Genomic DNA, 17,201 nt, shown 5'->3' with positions numbered 1-17,201 from the left:
CATCAAAGCGGAAAGAACCGACCAGAAGGTGTCCAGGTTACTGAGAGAATTGAAGGCATTTTTTAATTGGGAGATTAATAGGGCCTTGCAAGCTTTGATGGAGTCTTTTAAGTTGTAACACTGATAGATTCATTTGATGATTGATAGGCTCGAGCAAAGACTGACAGAGCTTGAGAAAATAGGTCCCACTGCTGATTTGGGGATAGTTCGAGATGAACTGAATCAAGTTAAGGTCGATATTCATGAGTTACAATCAAGAGAAAGGGTTACACTTGGAGATCCTATTTTAGCACCACTAGTGGACATAAATGCGTTGGGTCCCATTGTGAGTTTATTGGCAAATGATTTTCCACCCCGAGACACGGGTAAGAGAAAGAGTATTGAGGTAGACCTTGAGAAAAAAGGGCTCACTGGCATTCTGGGTACTGATGCAGCACCCCATAATGAACTTGAAGAGGATAAGCATGCGAGAAAAGCCCTACACTGCTCTCAGACAGATACTCACTTTATTGGGGCTTCTTCCAACACGACATATGTAGAGTAAACCTTGTCTAGCCACTCAGCCCCACCTGCTGGGACCACCACTGATCTAGAGGCAGAGGTGACCTCGCCTAGCTATTCAGCCCCACATGCTGGGCCTACTGATCTAGATGCAGAGATGGCTACAGTTCATACTTCTGAGGTGGAAACACCTCAGATTGATCAGAGCACCTAGGACGCCCCAAGAAGCTCATGCCCTCTATTCTTACTTTATTTAATGCATTTGGGACAATGCATAATTTTTAGTTGGGGGTGGGTTAGATTGTTTTATTGTATCTCATGTATATATGTGTTAGTGTACTCCTTTCGGATTTTCTTTACCATGATTTTTTTCCCGATGGTATTTAACTTTTGTTGAACCTGGAATATTTAGATAGTCAGGTTGACTTATGTGGTAGTGGTTTGAGAAACTTATGGCTTGTACAATGTTTTGAACTGTAAATGAACCCCTCAAAAAAAATATATTGTATACTCAAAATGTGTTGGTGAATTGACATGTATGACTCTTTTATGACATGACCAGTATTGGAATGTTGTATGCTTTGGGTACTTGTTTGGGAGTCAACCCAAAATGAAATGACCAATCCATATGTCGATGTGTTGTGAGTTGTTAGTGTTATGTTCATGTGCTATACTTACAATCTAGAACTTGCCTAGTTAGTCGTGTCATTTTTCTAAGGATGCATGGGTTGTTGAAACGATCTTAGGCTTTCTTTGGAATGATTTTGAAACCCTGATGCCTTTTATAAGCCTACCCATGTACATATATGTTCCCTAGTTTCCCATTTTGAACCTTTAAACCTTTTTCTTGCCTAGACACTAACGAACCTCTACCCTTTGTATGAGATGTTCCCGTTTTGTACCCTTTCCCTCCTTGACACTTTTAGTGATGAAAATAGAGACTCAAAGTCTAAGTTGGGGGTGAAAACGCTTTGTATGTGGAAGCTGAGGCCTAAAGCCTATGTTGAGGGTGGAGATGAGTTGCCTAGTTCGTGATCCGGTGTGGTTGATGTAAAAATAAAAAATAAAAAAATAAAAAAATGGTGCTAGAAAATGTTGCACAAAAAGATAGATTAAATAAGAGGTTTGATAAACCACACCAGGATTGAAGGAACTAAAAGGAAGAAAGGAAAAATAAGAAGGAAATTGGGGTGAATATAGTGGTGGTCAAGGCGGCTTTAGTCACTTTAATCCAAATATCTATCCTACTCGTCCCTAAGCCTACATTTCAAGCCGTGAAAAAGTCCTATTGTGATCGCAACTGAACCGTCCAAAGTTAATGGCATTGAAAATAAGGGCAAGCTTATGGCATTTACATTTGAGGCATGTGAACTTCTTTGTGAGTGTGAGTGTTTCTCTTCTCTTTCGTCTCTTGTTCTTGTTGTACTTGAAGTCTTTGGTCTTTGTGAGGGCATATGGGTTGAGAAATTTGTTGAACATGATTGACTTCCCAAAATGGAACTCATGTGCACATCTTTCATACTAATAACATGAGTGCGTTGGGAATCGTGACCATTTTGAGTGATGTATCTTGTTTAAAAAAGTGAAAGTGGAGGGTGTTATCTTTGTTAGGAGTGCGTGTCTGTAGTTACTTGCCAATATCATTGTAGACAATTTTACTCTGTAATATCTAAGAATACGTGATAGTAGTGTTTGTTGTTTTAGTTGCTTGAAGACAAGAAAAGACTTTGAGTTAGGGGTGTTGATGTGCCGTGGAATTATGGCACATTTGATGTCTTTTTAAGTAGAGTTTTGCTTGTTTTAAAGTAGATTTCATGTTGTTTCTTATGTTATTTGTTGTGTTGTAGGTATTCGAAGTAAAATGACAAAGACAAGAAGAATGCATAAAAGGGGCCCAAATTCTGAAGTCCATGAGTCCAGCTATTGAAGAGAGGATTTACAAACGAAATTACGGACCGTAGAATATTTCATAGACCATAAAGCCAACCATAATCCTTAACAGAACAATGATTTAACTGAAGAGAAAGACAGTAGGATTTACGGATTATAGAACATTTCTATGGACTGTAAAATCCCATCGTAAAACTTACTAGAACCATCATCAAATTGAGCTCGATCACGGTAGAAAGTTACGAACCATATTTTTGTTTTACGATCAGTAAATGTAAGAGTAAAAGAGTACCTAGACCTAAAGGATTTCATCATCATGGTGGCCAACAGCAAATTGATGGTCCGTAATTATTTCTGTCACGACCCAATCGGAGGGCTGCGACGGGCACCCGGTGCTAACCCACCCGGGCACCTCTTAACGTACTTTCACATTACATCTAGGTGAGCCACATAGTTAAATCATGCTTTTCATCCATCAATCATACTAATCCCATTGGGCAACGATACATTTATATCATCATTAGCAACTATGCCCATATCAATGTACATAAGCCGACAAGGCTAACAAAATAATATTCAAAATATAGGCCGACAAGGCCAAACACATCTAACTGTATACACATGTCTACGAGCCTCTAAGGAGAGTATGTCATATCATATAGGCGGGACAGGACCCCGCCATGCCCATAAATATGTACACAAAAGAATGAATACCAAAAGCTATAGCTCCGAATGAAATGGAGCTCCGCTATGTAGTCCCTGAGTAATGAAGCTATGGATCAAGTCTGTCTCCCTGGCCACCTGCGGGCATGACGCAGCGTCCACAAATAAAAGGACGTCAATACGAAGAATGTACTGAGTATGTAAAGCGTGATTAACATCAATATGATAGCATAATAGACAACATGTGAAATAGCATAGGATGGGAGATAATAGTATCATCGTCATAACACTTACTTGCTTTTCATAGGGACATTCTATTTCTATTGCGTATCCGTGTACATACATCCATATCCGTGTATGTATCCGTACTCATTTACATTTCGTAACCATTTTCGTATTCGTAGTCATATTTCCATTCATACTCATATTCATATCATATACATATCATATACATTGCATATACATAGCATACCCGACCATGAAGGTTCGGTGTTTCACATACCTGGCCCTACCAAGGCTCAGGGTCATACATACCTGGCCCTACCAAGGCTCAGGGTTATCCGTACTCAATTGCAGTGGTGCGCGCGCAATATATATATATATATATATATATTTACATATTCTACCCGACCATATAAGCTCGGGGTTTCATAGTAGCCATACATAGGCACATATACATGACAGTTCATAAGCATCCTTATCATCATTACTATCGTCATTCATTACATCTATCCCTAGAGGATTACTCGTCGTATAAGGAATTTAGTACAATCGTAACATATCGAGGATCATGAGCTTAGTAGCTTTTTAGAGATAGAATCATTGGAGGATATCATAGGCTCATAGAAGAATAGATATTTGGCCAAAGAACCATGCCTTATGAAAGAAGGGTTAGCCTTACATACCTTTCCGTTCAACTATTCTATCACTTATACGTTCTCCTTCAATGCTCACGTTCCTACCTTCATTAGAGTTATACTATTATTAGAAAATCGATAGCTTAGCATACATGACTAAAGCTAGAGAAAGTTGGGCAGCATCTCCTTTATTTATACGACTTCCTCCATATCATATATCAACTCCCAAACATCAATAATAACATTCACAACATCATAACAATAGCCTTTATTCACCTACATTATCCTTACTTCTCAATTTACTTCCAATCATCCATATTCATGGTCATAACACACGATTACGTTCATTTATATACAACGTCTATCCCATGTTCTCAATATCATTTATAACATAATTATAATCATAACACATCAAGAATCATGACTCAATCCAACTATTACTCAAAAGTGACACTATTCCCACATTCATGACCCATTTTCTATTTCCTTTTATAATCCAAGTGTTTTAACTTTTCAATACCTTAAACAACATGGAAATACCGTAAAACTTACCTTAGATGGTGTAGGAATGACCCTTGAGTGGAAACACTTCACTTGAATCAAAACCCTAGTTCACCTCCAATGGAATCTTTTGTAGTCCTCTAACCCTTGGAAGCTTTCTAACACATATACACTTGATTCTAGTCTTTGATCTATGAGTTCTCTTGGACTTGAATGGAATATGATTAGAGAAGGGTTTTGAGCTCTCAATACTTGTAAAAGATCAAAAATGAAGTAAGAGAACCCAAGGCATCTATTTATACAAAAACTAAAAATCAGCCTGTCGGGACTTCCACGGACACTTATACGGTCCGTATAACAATGTACAACCCGTATAAGTGGTCGTGGTTCACCATCCAGAAAATCATCTCCCTGCAAGGAGTTATACGGACCCCTTATACGGACCGTATAAAGTTATACGGACCATATAAGTGGTCGTATAACTCCATTCCTCTGAAATGGATTCCGTTGTTTCGTTCGATCTCCAATCCTTATAGAACCTTCTTGTCACTTGTTTAGCACCTCATTAGCAATCTAAGGGACATTATAGCTCTTCTCCAAAACATCATTAAGTCATCATTAACTTGGTACTCGTAAATCCTTTCAGATACATATCGTATGCCTTGCCTTCTCTTGGCAAACTTTCTCCCCTTACCTCGAATGCTTTTGAAATCTTAATTAGGGTCATCAAATGTCATTCCTTATTTATTGCAATACCGTATACTTCATGCTCTTCGTTAGCCTATTCACTGTGCATCAACGAAAAATTTTCCGAGGTGTAACATTCCCCCCCCCTTAAGAACATTCGTCCTCGAATGTTAAGCACTCAAGAATTCTATGAAAATTTCGCCAGAGTTTCCCCTGTAATATGGCACTACCATCCTGTCACAACAGCCCATAATAACAATGCCTCATAGGGCCACAACATAATAGTAAAAGAGTTTGGCCATACACGACCCAAATGCATAAAAAGGAAAACATACATACCTTATGATCTTGATGTCTCATCTTGGGCCTCTTCCGGGGGCTGAAATAAGTGCTGGTACTTGGATTTCATGATTTCTTCCGCTTCCCATGTCATTTCTTCTCGGTTATTGTTTCTTCACAAAACCTTAACTGAGGCCACTTCTTTGTTTCTAAGCCTCTGTACTTGCCTATCTAATATGGCAATGGGTACCTCTTCATAAGTCAACTTTTCTGTCACTTGAACATCATTTACTGGCACAATCCTAGTAGGATCTGTGACACATTTACGAAGCATCGAGACATGGAAAACAGAGTGAACTGACTCCAAATTAGGAGGTAGATCTAATTCGTAAGTCACTTTGCCTACTTTGCGCACGATCTCATAAGGCCCAATGTATCGAGGACTAAGCTTTCCTTTTTGCCAAATCTCATAACGCCCTTCATTGGCGACACCTTTAAGAATACCCAATCTTTAACTTGAAACTCTAAGTCCCTTCGACGATTATCCGCATAGGACTTTTGACGACTTTGGGCTGCTAATAGTCGACCTTGTATGAGCTTAACTTTTTCTATGGCCTGCTGGACCAAGTCTGGCCCTATCAATTTAGTCTCTCCTGCTTCAAACCACCCAATTGGGGATCTACACTTTCGCCCATATAAAGCCTCATACGGAGCCATTTGGATGCTAGAATGATAACTATTATTATAAGCAAATTCAATGAGGGGTAAGTGATCATCCCAATTACCTCCAAAATCTAACATACACGCCCGTAACATATCCTCAAGAGTCTGGATGGTACATTCAGCTTGTCCGTCGGTCTGCGGATGAAATGCCGTGCTAAGGCTCACATGAGTCCCCAAACCCTCTTGGAAGGACTTCCAAAAATTAGCGGTAAACTGAGTCCCTCTATCGGAGATAATAGATACTGGGACACCATGAAGTCGCACTATCTCTTTAACATAAAGCTTTGCATAATCTTCTGCCACATATGTAGTTCTGACTGGTAAGAAATGAGCTGATTTCGTGAGTCTATCCACAATCACCCATATAGAATCATACTTACGTCGAGAGCGGGGTAAGCCTGTAATGAAGTCCATGTTAATTACTTCCCACTTCCAAGTTGGAATTTCTATAGCTTGCAACAATTCGCCCGGTTTTGGTGCTCGAGTTTCACTTATTGACAATTGGGACATTGAGCTACAAATTCCGCTATATCTTTCTTCATCCCCTTCCACCAATATATAGACTTAAGATCATGATACATTTTCGTTGCTCCGGGGTGGACAGAACAACGAGAACAATGAGCTTCTCTCAATATTTGGTGGCGTAAACTTGCTACATCAGGAACACATAATCTGCCTCGGCATCGGAGAACTCCGTCTCCTGTAATCTCAAATGATGACTTCTCCTTCTGAGGGAGTGTATCTCTGTAATGCATTAGCATGGGATCTTCGTATTGTCGCTCTTTCACTTCCACTACTAGCGACGAGACTGCTGAATTCTGAATGGTAGTTCCCCTGCTACCTGAGTCCACTACTCGAACTCCTAGGCTAGCTAACTGCTGGAGTTCACGAGCCATTTCTCTTTTCTTTGGTCGTACATCACACAAAATTCCCATGGATCTACGGCTGAGAGCATCAGCCATAACATTTGCCTTTCTGGGGTGATATAGGATATCAACATCATAATCTTTTAGCAATTCCAACCATCGTCGTTGCCGCAAATTCAACTCTTTTTGCTTGAAGATATATCGAAGGCTCTTATGATCTGTGTAAATATCCACATGGACACCATATAAATAATGTCTCCACATATTTAATGCATGAATCACTGCAGCCAATTCGAGGTCATGGGTTGGATAATTTTTGTCATGTTTCCGTAATTGCCTTGAAGCATACGCAATCACCTTACCATGTTGCATCAACACACAAATTTAGCCCAATGCCTGAAGCATTGCAATAAATAACATAAACTTCCAATCCCTCCGAAGTGTCGGACTGGGCGTAAGTCAATCTATCTTTTAGCTCTTTGGAAACTACGTTCACAAGCATCTCCGTCATTGAAACTTAGCCGATTTCGGGTCACTTTGGAGGGTGCGTAAATAGAAGAAAAACGTTCAACAAATCTCCTGTAATATCCTGCTAAGCCCAGAAAGCTACGAACCTCTGTAGGAGTTGTGGCCTTGGCCAAGTCTTCACGGCCTCAATCTTTTGGCTATCTACCCGAATACCATCGGCTGAACATCCATATTCATGGTCATAACACACGATTATGTTCATTCATATACAACATCTATCCCATGTTATCAATATCATTTATAACATGATTATAATCATAACACATCAAGAATCATGACTCAATCCAACTATTACTCAAAAGTGACACTATTCCCACATTCATGACCCATTTTCTATTTCCTTCTATAATCCAAGTGTTTCAACTTTTCAATACCTTAAACAACATGTAAATACCATAAAAATTACCTTAGATGGTGTAGGAATGACCCTTGAGTGGAAACACTTCACTTGAATCAAAACCCTAGTTCACCTCCAATGGAATCTTTTGTAGTCCTCTAACCCTTGGAAGCTTTCTAACACATAAACACTTGATTCTAGTCTTTGATCTTTGTGTTCTCTTGGACTTGAATGGAATATGCTTAGAGAAGGGTTTTGAGCTCTCAATACTTGTAAAAGATGAAAAATGAAGTAAGAGAACCCAAGGCATCTATTTATACAAAAACTAAAAATCAGCCTGTCGGGACTTCCACGGACACTTGTACGGCCCGTATAACATTGTACGGCCCGTATAAGTGGTCGTGGTTCACCACCCAGAAAATCATCTCCCTGCTGGGAGTTATATGGACCCCTTATACAAACCGTATAAAGTTATACGGACCGTAAAAGTGGTCGTATAACTCCATTCCTCTGAAATGGATTTCGTTGTTTCGTTCGATCTCCAATCCTTATGGAACCTTCTTGTCACTTGTTTAGCACCTCATTAAAAATCTAAGGGACGTTATAACTCTTCTCCAAAACATTGTTAAGTCATCATTAACTTGGTACTCATAAATCCTTTCCGATACATATCGTATGCTTTGCCTTCTCTTGGCAAACTTTCTCCCCTTACCTCGAATGCTTTTGAAATCTTAATTAGGGTCATCAAATGTCATTCCTTACTTATTTCAATACCGTATACTTCGTGCTCTTCGTTAGCCTATTCACTGTGCATCAACGAAAAAATTTTCGAGGTGTAACAATTTCCGCCGGGGACAATTTTGTCACAATTATTTCTGCGTTTTTGACCATTATAAATAGTTAGTATAGGGATTTTATGGGTCATCTATGTTGAGAATCTTGTCCCAATATTTCGTTGCATTGAATACTCTAAGTGTTGAAGCTTTTGAGGAGAATATTCCATCATTTTCTCTTCTTTATTTCATTGTAAGATTTCAATGCTTTCTTTAATGTCTTGTTTTATACTTCGAACCATGAGTAACTAAGTTTTAATACTAAAGTTGTGAACCCAATGATAGGTTTTATGTTAATGGGTGTTTACTATTGAATATATGCTTGTTGGTTTCTATTTAATTCTTACTCCTTAATGTTGGTTGGTGGGTACAAACATTGACCTATGCCATAAATCTTTTCTCTACTTGGAAAAGTGAGTTAGGGTTTGGTAGAATGAATAGCAAGAACTCAGGGCGTTAATTCTGGTTTAATTCTTACTCCGTAGGATTTACGGACTGTAGAACATTTCTACGGACCGTAAAATCCCATCGTAAAACTTAATAGAACCATCATCAAATTGAGCTCGATCATGGCAGGAAGTTACGGACCATATTTGTGTTTTACGATCAGTAAATGTGAGCGTAAAAGAGGACCTAGACTTGAAGGATTTCAGCATCATGGTGGCCAGCAGCAAATCAACGGTCCGTAATTATTTTCGCCAGGGACAATTTTGTCATAATTATTTCTGCGTTTTTGACCATTATAAATAGTTAGTGTAGGGATTTTGTGGGTCATCTTTGTTAAGAATCTTGTCCTAATATTCCGTAGCATTGAATACTCTTAAGTGTTGAAGCTTTTGAGGAGAATATTCCATCTTTTTCTCTTCTTTATTTTATTGTAGGATTTCAATGCTTTCTTTAACGTCTTGTTTTATACTTCGAACCATGAGTAACTAAGTTTTCATACTAAAGTTGTGAATCCAATGATGGGTTTTATGTTAATGGGAGCTTACTATTGAATATATGCTTGTTGGTTTCTATTTAATTCTTACTCCTTAATGTTGGTTGGTGGGTACAAACATTAACCTATGCCATAAATCTTTTCTCTACTTAGAAAAGTGAGTTAGGGTTTGGTAGAATGAATAGCAAGAACTCGGGGCATTAATTCTGGTTTAATTCTTACTCCGTAATAAAAGGAGATTACTTGGGATAAATTAATCGTTCTCAACTTCAACTCTTTTATATTTGGAAAAATTATAGAGAGAAAATACTTTCTAACTATTGAGAAATATTAAAGAGTCATTTAAAGATTAAGTGCATATCATATAAGGATCCGTTAGGGAATATATCATATTAATACCATAGCATTACACTTTATCAACGGGGACACAACCTTAGTTCTTTTCTCCAATTCAAGTAATCTTATATCAAAATAGCTAATAGAATTACCAAACTCTTTTACAACTTACAAGAGTAGAATAATGACTAGAGTCAAGTAACACACTGAAAAATAACATTTTCACCCATATTCCCTGTGGAATTCGACACCAACCTATTGGGTTGCTATATTTGACAGCGACCGCTTTACGCTAATAATTTAGGTGTAATTTGAGTATATCACTTCATCCCTGGTAGAAGAGTTATGGACAATGCTATTATTGTTCAAAAAGCTATACATTCTTTCCAAAGACAGAACAATGCTAAAGGCAAGGGCAAAATGATCCTAAAAATAGATCTGGAAAAGGCCTTTTACAGATTGGAATGGTCCTTTATCTATAATTCTTTAAAGACCTCAACTTCCCTAATTCTCTTACCACCTTGATCATGAACTGTATAACTACTACCCACACTGCTATTATTATCAATGGTAGACCTACCTCCTATTTTGAACCTACTAGAGACATAAGACAAGGTGACCCCCTATCTCCCTATATTTTTTATCATATGCATGCAAGCCCTGTCAAGAAGAATTGATCATGAGGTGGATGTCTGCAACTGACAACCAATTAAAATCAATCAAGAAGGACCTTACCTCTCTCACCTCATGTTTGCAGATGATCTTGTGCTTTTTGCACAAACTACTACCAAAAACTCAAACTCTATTATAAACACCTTCAATAGCTTAGTTGCACACTCTAGACAAAAGATCAATTTCCACAAGTCAAAAATCATCTTCTCCAATAATGTCTCCCCAACTACCATCAATTCTATTACCAACAAGTTAAATATTAGAGTCCCTACCCACTTTGGAAAATACTTAGGTTTTCCTATTACCAATAAATATCCTAAAAAAACTGACTATCAATATATCATGATAGAATGCACACTAGGCTAAAAGGATGGAAAGAAAAGGTCTTGTCCATTGCTGGTAGACACATCCTAGCCCATAGTGTACTTAATGCCATCCCTGTCAGCCCCATGCAAATGAATCTTCTTCCAGCCTCCACCAAAAAACACATTGATACAATCCTGAAAGAATTTATTTGGGAAACCACTGAAAAGAAAAAAAAATCCACCTTATCAATTGGGATCACATAATCCTCCCCAAAACGAAAGGAGGATTGAGGTGTATAAGTGCCATTGGAAAAAACCATTCCTTACTCACTAGCCTCATCTGGAGAATCCACAAGAATAGAGGAAGCTTATGGGGTAAAACACGTATCTCTAATCACCAGACTAGAAGATACAATAATAGATACACTGTCAACGCTACTGATTCCTACATCTGGAAGAGTACTCTGAAAGCCATGAACACCTTTAGAAAAGGAACTGTCTGAAATATTGGCACAGGAAACAACAGTAATTTCTGGTATGACAAGTAGTTGAGTAGTAACAAGACCATTAAAGAACAAATCCAAGGACCCATAAACCTGTCACGACCCAACCCGCCATGACTGGCACCCAACTAAATCCTAGTGGGCGAACCAACACACAAGACACCTATTCATTCAAATCCAGTTTTATATTAACCAAGCTAATCAGTTATTACTCATTCAAACATCAAATGAACAAAATAAGTCTTGCCATAAAATACTGAAATTAGAGCGGAAGTCTAACTATTACAAAATCCCCAAAATTCGAAAGTCATCGTACAGGACTCTAATCTAAACATGTCTAAGGAATGAAATCTGACTACTAAATCCATAATGTCCAAATTAAGAAAAGACATCATAAGGAGAAGATCTTCGGGCGGCCTGACATGGGAAGAAGCTCACCCTAAATCTATCAGCAAGCGTCCTCCACGCTAGATGTGATGGCGGGTAACAGTCTCCATATCACGATTTGCACTCAAAAGAATGTAGCAAGGTAGTATCAGTACAAATACTATGTACCGGTAAATATCATAGGTCGACTAAGATTAGTATCATGCATGTATTATAAAATCAATAGAATAAACAAGCCAACCAAGGATAATAACAATCAATCACAAAGATATCAAGAATCACAATCAACGGAGGCCACAAAGGAAATAGTTTACCACGATAACCACACTCACTGTACACACATACTAACTGATGTCATTGCTCAGTAGTCATGACCTGCAAGGGACCCATGCTGTCCATGTACCACTCGTTCCGGAATACTCCTCGGACCCGAGCACAAACCTCCGCTCCAGAACGAACCTCAGACGCGGGACATATTAATGTACCTCTCATTTTCGGAACTAACCTTGGACTACGAGTTCATAATTTAGGTCACAACAGTGCTTTTCCTTACCTCTTCATTATCAATACCCAACTCATCATTTCATGTCACAACACCGTCGAGAAGATCGTATTAGCTTCTCATCACAACACATCCATTGCAGATTTAACACACAGAAATAGCGGCACGAATCCTTCACAATCACTCAATCACATTCACATAGGAGTTTAGCCACACAATATCATGCATGAAAACTAGACATGCTTTCTCCTAAAGAATTCACAAATATATAATCAACTAACCAAAGTTTAATTCAAGTAGACCGTAACCTAACTCAAAGTAGAGCTGGAACAACGCAAGTCACTCTGCTACAGCCTTTCCTTTCCTCAAAGGGTCAGTATGCTGACGGTCTAGAAATATAAGGCTCAATGAGTCACAATACTCAAATCACAAGTACCAAAGCAAGAATACACTTCCCTTACCCCATTCCAAGGGGTGAATGATTTTCTAGGTGATAAACAACCTATCAAGGCCCTTAGTGATCATTAATCATCAATTTATAACAAGATTCTATCAATATTCCCATTACAAGCAGTTTTTATGGCCAATCACTTAGTTGATGACTCTAAATGTTCAATTTATGATCAAGAGCAACTAACCAAGGCATTTAGATAATAACTAAGCGATAATACCTATAACCCATCAAGTTTAGAAGGTTTATTAACATTCTAGAGCTTCTATTTCAATTTCACCATTAAAGACCCATGAAGGGGATAATAATAAGGAAGGAGGATGGAATGATAGAATGGAATCAATGGAACTTACCTCTCCAAAGTATCTTGCCCTAGCTCAAAAATTCATCCTAGGTGCTTGTTGGGAAGTGTTTTGGTGTTTTATGAAAAGAGAATATGAGACTAAGTATATAAAATTCGGGCTACTGTTTAGCGGTCATCACGCCGCTGCAGCGGTCTCGCTATAGCGGTCAAGTGACCGCTATAGCGGACCACCACGAATCCGTTGTGACCGCTATGGCGGTCCCTCCGTTGTTATAGCGGTGCCGCCATAACGGTACACTACCCGCCACAGCGGCCATCGAGTAAATGGATGGCCGCTAGTAGCGGTACCGCCGCGGCAGTACTCCCACCGCTACAGCGGTACATTTTGGGCAGTGAGCTCGACTTTTGTCCAGTTTTTGCCCCTATCACCCAACATTTCATCCGAGGCCTCAACAACACAAAATAAATATGTACATAAACATAAAGACGCCCTACGAATCCACTCGTGGCATCAAAATTCCCAATGGAGTTCTAATTTTCTACGCCACCCCCCGACGGACTCAAGGAAATCAAGTAACAACCACAACCAAGTCAAGTTTCAGCTCATAAGCTTACACGATTGAGTTTCTACTGGTTCGTTCTACCTTTGGAAAGGTTACATATGGCGGGGTGATCCTACATTTCCCATAACGACCGGAAGGGTCGTTACAAAACATACAAGAAAATAATTACAAAGTCAGTGACTTCATTGATAAATGTCAGTGGAACCTCTCTAACCTACAGTTTGACCTCCTAACTACCATCACCAAAAAAATCCTCAATACCTACATTCCATTCACTACTAACAATAATGACTCCATCTTTTGGACTAGTGCTGAGTATGGCTTGTTTACCACTAAAGAAGCTTACACCATTTACCATGGCTCCCTATCTATCACTACCAAACCCCTTGATTTGATCATTACTGGATTTGGAATCAGGCTTGTCTGCATAAGATCCAATTATTCCTCTACCTACTAGTAAAATAAAAAACTTCCCATAACTAACTACTTAAAGAAAATTAGTATTTTAGACCCTAACCTTTGCTTACACTGTTTGTCACGACTCAATCAGAGGGCCATGACGGGCATCCGGAGCTAACTTACCAATTACCTCTGAACATACATCTCATAATCGTTTCTAGGTGGACCACAAAGATAACTCATGGGTATCATAATCTGTAAGGGCATATGTCATGAAATAACGACATATTTCTACATAATCATCAACAACTATGCCCATCATCACAAGTCGACAAGGCTGCCAAAATATTATACAACAATATGTACTGATAAGGTTTTAGGACGTCTAGCTACATACATCTGTTTACGAGCCTCTATATAGAATACAGGAATACATAAGGATGGGGCAGGACTCCGCCTTGCCTGGGCGTAAGTACAAAAAAGAGTAATACCAATAAATTGCAGCTCCGAAGCAAATGGAGCGCTCTTGAAACTCCGCTGATGAAGCTCCTAAGGATCTGGTCCGTCTCCCTGCTTTCCTGTGGGCATGAACGCAGCGTCTACAAGAAAGGACGTTAGTACGAGCAGTGTCCTAAGTATGTAAGGAATGAATAGCAACGTAGCACGAGATATAGAATATAACATGAGATAAAGAGATAACCTGTACGTCTGATTGCTTCTTAAGGCGGATACCATGCATGCTTAGCCTTTTTACAATTTTTTTTTCAAACATATATAACATAATAGTGCTGCGGAATGTGCAGCCCGATCCATAAGTATATTATGTTGCTGCGAAACGTACAACCCAATACATACCCATATATCCCGCGTCCGGGACGATATCATAGTATACCAACTGATCAGGTGGTTATGCGTATATAACGCCTCGCCCTTTTCCCATATCCCATATATACATATATATAATATAAATAGCATGCATGAGAGCCTAAATAAAAGCTATAACTTTATTGCAGTGACGTAAGGTCGGTAACCTCCGATTTATATTACGGAACAATCATCATGGCTATATCTCACCTTGAAGGAACAATTATCATAAGGTGAGATCAAAAACAACGAACAAAATCAAGAAAATCATGAAATAAGCTTGATAATCTCATAATAGCATCAAAACATAAGCTTTGGAATCTCCAAAAATGGGATCATCATCATCATCATCACCATAGAAAACATCTATCTCTAGCATCATAAGAACTTTGAGAATCATGAACTTCTAGCTTTTAGGGAATAAGGATATTATGGAAGTCATGTATGGGTTCATAAGAAAAGAATCATGGCTTTATAAAAAAAGGGATTAGCCTTACGTACCTGGAAGCTTACTTCTCGACTTTTCAACCTACCTCCTGTCTTGCGATCTTCTTAAGATCATTCGTAGTCTCGTAATCTACCTATAAAACCATTCATACTATTGTTAGGCTTATCATCATGTGCTTGTCTTAAGCTTCCAAATTAAATCCTTTTAGAATCTACCGAAATTCAGGCAGCATCTCGTCTGTTTATATCCCTAGCCCGAAATCACAATACTAACAACAACAACAACAACAACAACAACAACAACAACAACAACAACAACACTAACATCAACAACATCATCATCAATACCAAAATACTCCATAAAACATCCCACGCGATGTTTATCCGATTTCTCAACCAACTAATTCATTATACGTCCATTTAATAGCTCTATCTTAGTAAGTAAACCTAAATCAATATAAATAAGGAGAGATTCATACCTTGTTCTTGCTAGAACAACAATATCTTCAATATTCACCTTGAATCCAAGCTATAAGCCACCGCAAACGATGCTATAATCGCAACTATACGCTATCCGAACCTAAATCCCGAGATTTCGCTCGATCTGAGCTAAGATTTTATGGGTAGAAATTGGGAGAATGTTCCAGAGGATTTGGGATATTTTTGGAGGATGGATGAGTGAAAATGAGGGGTAAATCCCAATTTTTATATTGTTTTGGCATCGGTTTGCACCGACCTAAAATTTGCTCTGCGCGTTCGCGCCACCTTGAGGCGCATTCGCGCAAAGTTGCTCAGTGCTCTTCTGCTCGTTCGCGCCACTCCCAGGCGCGTTCGCACAGGGTTAATCTCTGCTCTGGCAGTCCATCTTGAAATGTTTATAACGTTTGATTCCGACGTCGGATCGACGCGCGGTTGTTGCATTGGAAACTAGACTTCCTGAACTTCAATTTGGGCTTTTGTTTCACTTCAAAACTCCTGATATACTAGGAGATATTCCTTTCTTAAGTTAGACCAAAATTATCGTACGAAACCTTGCCCATCTTTTCTTCAAAGTTCTAGCAAAATTAATTTCCTTAATTCACTTGTTCCCCAATCCTTCCATGACCTATTACACGAACTTAAACCCTCATAACCATAAGATAGGCGCATATAATCTCATATATCTTATAAAATGATTCTAGTGTCTACAATTGAACAACTAACACCTAACGAATCTCAGCGTACAAAATTGCGAGGTGTAACACTGCCCTTCCCCAGAAACTCTAGAACACACGCCCAGATATGGCACCATCTTGGTGTTGACTGCACAATTCAGTACTCTTTCATTTCTTGGATAAGAGACAAAGGCACCTCAACACATTCCTATACTTCCCTAACGGGATCCAACATGCCCTATCATATCCTCTTCCCTATAACATTATGGAAAATTTGGCTCAACCATACTTTGACAAAAACTCACCATGCAACAACACCACCATCATCATAAACCATGCCCTCAAGTACTACCATATAAGAAACCACCAACTTCATAAATCCACTTCTCCCAAAACTACATTTGAGGTGAAATGGGAAACACCTCCACATAGATGTTACAAAATAAACACATATGGATCCTTTGACCATGATACAAAAGAAGGAGGAGCTGGAGGAGTGATCAGAGACTCCAATGGAACATGGAAAGAAGAATCTACTACAAAAATTGGAGCAAAATCAGCAATTCAAATGGTAATTCATAGTTTGTTAAAGGACTAGAAATTGCTTTTACAAAGAATCTAACTCTAATTATTGTGGAATTAGATTTTCAAGTGTTGATCAAACTCGTTGCAACTACTCCACGATCACATTCACCTTATAGAAATATTT

This window comes from Lycium ferocissimum, chromosome 5, assembly GCF_029784015.1.
Source record: "Lycium ferocissimum isolate CSIRO_LF1 chromosome 5, AGI_CSIRO_Lferr_CH_V1, whole genome shotgun sequence".
NCBI lineage: Eukaryota > Viridiplantae > Streptophyta > Magnoliopsida > Solanales > Solanaceae > Lycium > Lycium ferocissimum.
Note: the sequence above shows the minus strand (reverse complement) of the source record.